Here is a 6,000-nt window from a genome sequence, read left to right as displayed (position 1 = left end):
CCCCTCTTAAATAAACCTAACACTAAGCCCCTGAAGATCATCCTACCTTGTCTTCACCTCACCGGGTATCACCGATCGGTCCTGGCTCCAAAATCTTCATCCAACCCAAGCGGGGGCTGGCGATCCATCATCCGGTGGCTGAAGAGGTCCAAAAGAGGCTCCAAAGTCTTCATCCTATCCGGGAAGAAGAGTAGATCCGGACCGGCAACCATCATCTTCCAAGCGGCATCTTCTATCTTCATCCGATGAGGACCGGCTCCATCCTGAAGACCTCCACCGCGGACCCATCTTCATCCGGCGACGTCCAACTGAAAAATGACGGTTCCTTTAAGGGACGTTATCCAAGATGGCGTCCCTCGAATTCCGATTGGCTGATAGGATTCTATAAGCCAATCGGAATTAAGGTAGGAATATTCTGATTGGCTGATGGAATCAGCCAATCAAAAATCAAGTTCAATCCGATTGGCTGATCCAATCAGCCAATCAGATTGAGCTTGCATTCTATTGGCTGTTCCGATCAGCCAATAGAATGCGAGCTCAATCTGATTGGCTGATTGGATCAGCCAATCGGATTGATCTTGATTCTGATTGGCTGATTCCATCAGCCAATCAGAATATTCCTACCTTAATTCCGATTGGCTGATAGAATCCTATCAGCCAATCGGAATTCGAGGGACGCCATCTTGGATGACGTCCCTTAAAGGAACCGTCATTCTTCAGTTGGACGTCGCTGGATGAAGATGGGTCCGCGGTGGAGGTCTTCAGGATGGAGCCGGTCCTCATCGGATGAAGATAGAAGATGCCGCTTGGAAGATGATGGTTGCCGGTCCGGATCTACTCTTCTTCCTGGATAGGATGAAGACTTTGGAGCCTCTTGTGGACCTCTTCAGCCACCCGATGATGGATCGCCAGCCCCCGCTTGGGTTGGATGAAGATTTTGGAGCCAGGACTGATCGGTGATACCCGGTGAGGTGAAGACAAGGTAGGATGATCTTCAGGGGCTTAGTGTTAGGTTTATTTAAGGGGAATTTGGGTTAGATTAGGGGTATGTGGGTGGTGGGTTGTAATGTTGGGGGGGTATTGTATGTGGGTTTTTTTACAGGCAAAAGAGCTGAACTTCTTGGGGCATGCCCCGCAAAGGGCCCTGTTCAGGGCTGGTAAGGTAAAAGAGCTTTGAACTTTAGTAATTTAGAATAGGGTAGGGCATTTTTTATTTTGGGGGCTTTGTTATTTTATTAGGGGGCTTAGAGTAGGTGTAATTAGTTTAAAATTGTTGTAATATTTTTCTTATGTTTGTAATTATTTTTTTATTTTTTGTAACTTAGTTCTTTTTTATTTTTTTGTACTTTAGTTAGTTTATTTCATTGTAGTTATTTGTAGGTATTGTATTTAATTAATGTATTGATAGTGTAGTGTTAGGTTTAATTGTAGGTAATTGTAGGTATTTTATTTAATTAATTTAATGATAGTATATTGATAGGTTTAATTGTAACTTAGGTTAGGATTTATTTTACAGGTAATTTTGTAATTATTTTAACTATTTTAGCTATTAAATAGTTCTTAACTATTTAATAGCTATTGTACCTGGTTAAAATAAATACAAAGTTACCTGTAAAATAAATATTAATCCTAAAATAGCTATAATATAATTATAATTTATATTGTAGATATATTAGGATTTATTTTACAGGTAAGTATTTAGCTTTAAATAGGAATAATTTTTTAATAAGAGTTAATTAATTTCGTTAGATTTAAATTATATTTAAGTTAGGGGGGTGTTAGTGTTAGGGTTAGACTTAGCTTTAGGGGTTAATACATTTATTAGAATAGCGGTGAGCTCCGGTCGGCAGATTAGGGGTTAATAATTGAAGTTAGGTGTCGGCGATGTTAGGGAGGGCAGATTAGGGGTTAATACTATTTATTATAGGGTTAGTGAGGCGGATTAGGGGTTAATAACTTTATTATGATAGCGGTGCAGTCCACTCGGCAGATTAGGGGTTAATAAGTGTAGGCAGGTGGAGGCGACGTTGTGGGGGGCAGATTAGGGGTTAATAAATATAATATAGGGGTCGGCGGTGTTAGGGGCAGCAGATTAGGGGTACATAAGGATAATGTAAGTTGCGGCGGTTTACGGAGCGGCAGATTAGGGGTTAAAAATAATATGCAGGGGTCAGCGATAGCGGGGGCGGCAGATTAGGGGTTAATAAGTGTAAGGCTAGGGGTGTTTAAACTCGGGGTACATGTTAGGGTGTTAGGTGCAGACGTAGGAAGTGTTTCCCCATAGCAAACAATGGGGCTGCGTTAGGAGCTGAACGCGGCTTTTTTGCAGGTGTTAGGTTTTATTTCAGCTCAAACAGCCCCATTGTTTCCTATGGGGAATCGTGCACGAGCACGTTTTTGAGGCTGGCCGCGTCCGTAAGCAACTCTGGTATCGAGAGTTGAAGCTGCGTTAAATATGCTCTACACTCCTTTTTTGGAGCCTAACGCAGCCTTTATGTGGACTCTCAATACCAGAGTTATTTTTATGGTGCGGCCAGAAAAAAAGCCGGCGTTAGCTACGCGGGTCCTTACCAACAAAACTCTAAATCTAGCCGTTTGTTTTTTTAAGTTCACTAGGGGCCAAAAGTGTTTTTAAATTGGCAACTTTTTTGAAGATGAATTTGGGGCTATGATAAAGGAGGATATCCTATTTTTGTGGGACTGTCAAATAGACATTGAAGAAAATAAATGATAATTTGAATGTAATCACAAGAAATAGAATAAAAAGCCAGAACGAAAGATATTATGCCTTTATTGATTTGAACAAAAAGATTTCCACCTTAAGAACCTGGACACATATAAAGAGTACGGTACTTGAATTGACAGAACACCTGTAATTCCACCTTAACACAAAACCATTAAGAAATAACCAATCAGGACTGACTGATACCTTTATAAGAGAACACCTTGCCAGTCACCTGTATCTTGATAAAGCTCCCTGATGAGTGAAACGCGTCGATCTAAGTGACTGTGCTACTCTTACAGATGATGACATCTGAATTCTAAGAAATCCTAATTATTTTCTGCGGTAAACCGGGTTATTCCGCTACTTTGACATTTTTTGTGTTTGAGCTCATTCTACCCCTGCGTGCATTAGCACTAGGTGCAGGTAACTACATCAGTTTCAAAAGTAATAACTTGTCTTCTAAACTGCATTTGGATATAACATCCGTTCAAGCCGCAAGTTTGTTTTGACAACTGGGAAGTATACCGATGACGTCAGACGCCAAGACACATGCGGCGTACTGATTCAGCCTGGAGATAACCTTTCAACATCGGCTCCGGAGGACCTTCTAAGATTAAAAGGTAAAGGATTTAAATCATACAAGAAAATAAGGTAAACTGACTGTGTCAAACTAAGAGGAAGTTTATAATTACCCCTACTCTAAGGCATAAATTCTGTCTGAAACAATTACCATCTACGGTACTTGCACAGCCATTTAAAATTGTATCAATTGCCTGGATTGCATCTGTGTAAAAGACTTTATTCCGGACTACAAGTCTATCTTAAGAACAAAGTGAACGATCAGAGTTTGTAACAAAGTAATACATTATGCTTTTGTGATATACAGTCCCTGGTGATTTGTTGTTTACATACAGAGATCCCTTCATCCAGTATTTTTATTTTTTATTGCTGTTGTATTTTGGGGAGACGTCCCCTTTTGATATTTAACCATTTTTAATTTTTTATTCTAAAAATAAATAGATTTTGATTATGCACACTCGTCCATATTTTCTTAGTGGGTTTTAGGCTTTGCCATTATATTGTGTCTATTATATATATTTTTTAACCCTTTAGCACTTATTTACTTAAGGATGATGCTAATACTATCACATTTTTTCATTGTATTTTCATCAATAGTTATTAATATTTGCATTGAATTGTATTCACACTCAGTAGGTATTAGAAATTATTATTTTTTTTTTCACACCAGTCTTTTTATTTTCACACTAGTCTCTCTATTTTAAGATAGAGACATCTCTATGATATCTCTTAGAAGGATATTTTTCTTAGGTTTAGATCACTCTAATTTTTATTAGATTAACTGTTAACACTTACTACCACAAATATCACTGATATTCATCATTTCTATATTTGCTCACACTGAATTTATTTTACACTTATTTTCATAGAGGTATTGTCCTCCACGGTACAAGTTTAATTTTAAGACGACTGATATTTTTTATAAATGTTAACATAAATGCTAACCAATAAGGATCCCGATTGTATTTGATACCTTCAGCTCTTTTAGCGCACTTACTTTAACCCCTTCAACATTAAATTATACCTGAAAAGAACGGAGGATCTTTTCATATTGTAAGTTGTGTGGTATCCTCTCTATACCAGCGCTCTACTTAAAGGGACATTAAACCCACATTTTTTCTTTCATAATTCAGATGGAGAATACCATTTTAAACAACTTTCTAATTTACTTCTATTATCTAATTTGCTTCATTCTCTTGATATTATTGCCTAAAAAGCATATCTAGATAGGCTCAGTAGCTTCTGATTGGTGGCTGCACATAGATGCCTCATGTGATTGGCTCACCCATGTGTATTGCTATTTATTTAACAAACGATATCTAAAGAATGAAGAAAATTAGATAACAGAAGTAAATATGAATGTTGTTTAAAATTGTATTTTCTATCTGAATCATGAAAGAAAATGTTTGGGTTTAATGTCCCTTTAACATCCCGTAAACTATCCCTTGCATTCCTATTGGCTGATTTGATTAATTAAATTCGAATTAGCCAATAGGATGAGAGCTACTGAAATCCTATAGGCTGTTCAAATCAGCCAAATGGATGAGAGCTACTGAAATTCTATTGGCTATTCAAATCAGAGCTAGGGTTGTTCTTTATTTTGGGGGTCTTTTTTATTTTTATAGGGCTATTAGATTAGGTGTAATTGTTTTTATTTTGGATAATTTCATTTGTTATTTTTCATAATTTAGTGTTTGCTATTTTTTGTAATTTAATGTTTGTTATTTTTTGTAATTTAGTATTTTTTATTTTTTGTAATTTTAGATTTACATTTTTTTAGTACTGTTAGTTTTTTTTATGTGTAATTTAGTTTATTTAATTGATAGTTATTTTAATTTTAGTATAATAGTGGTTAGGTTAATTGTTAGTTTAAACTTAGGTTTTTTTCATTTCACAGGTAAGTTTTTATTTATTTTAATATAGGGATTTTTCAATTTTAATTTAAAGTTAGGGGGTTGTTAGGTTTAGGGGTAATAGTTTAATTTATTTTTTTTGCGATGTGGGGGCTGGCGGTTTAAGGGTTAATAGGTTTATTTAGTGGCAGTGATTTGGGAGGCCAGTGGTTTAGGGGTTAATAACTTTATTTAGTGGTGGCGATGTTGGCAGCAGCGGAAAAGGGGTTAATAGCTTTATTATAGTGTCGGCGATGTTGGGGTGCGTGGGAATAGGGGTTAATAGCTTTATTATAGTGGCGGTGATGTCGGGGAGTGGCAGAATAGGGGTTAATAAATTTTATAAGTGGCAGCGATGTCGGGAGTGGCAGATTAGGGATTAATAAATTTAATTTAGTGTTTGAAATGCGGGAGGGTGGCGGTTTAGGGGTTAATAGGTAGTTTATGGGTGTTAGTGTACTTTGTAACAGTTTAGTTATGAGTTTTGTCAAACATTTTTGTTGCGCAAAACTCATAACTACTGGTCTCAGATTGCGAAACGGATCGTGACGATATAGGCTGGATCGCAAGCATTTAAGCATCACCGCATAACCTGTAATACCAGCGCTATGGAAATCCCACGCAAAAAAAATAATTTTTTCGAGTGCAGGATTGACGTTGCGTTACAGCCAGGCAAAAATGCTTGCGGTACAGCTTCACTGACAAGACTTGTAATGGTTGCGTTACGGTTTTTACGCTGAAGTGGCAAAACTTGTAATCTAGGTGAATGTGTTTTAATGTGTATTTTACATTTCAATATTCTTA

The sequence above is a fragment of the Bombina bombina genome, chromosome 6 (genome assembly GCF_027579735.1).
Source record: "Bombina bombina isolate aBomBom1 chromosome 6, aBomBom1.pri, whole genome shotgun sequence".
In the NCBI taxonomy this organism is placed as follows: domain Eukaryota; kingdom Metazoa; phylum Chordata; class Amphibia; order Anura; family Bombinatoridae; genus Bombina; species Bombina bombina.
This window is presented reverse-complemented; position numbering follows the sequence as displayed.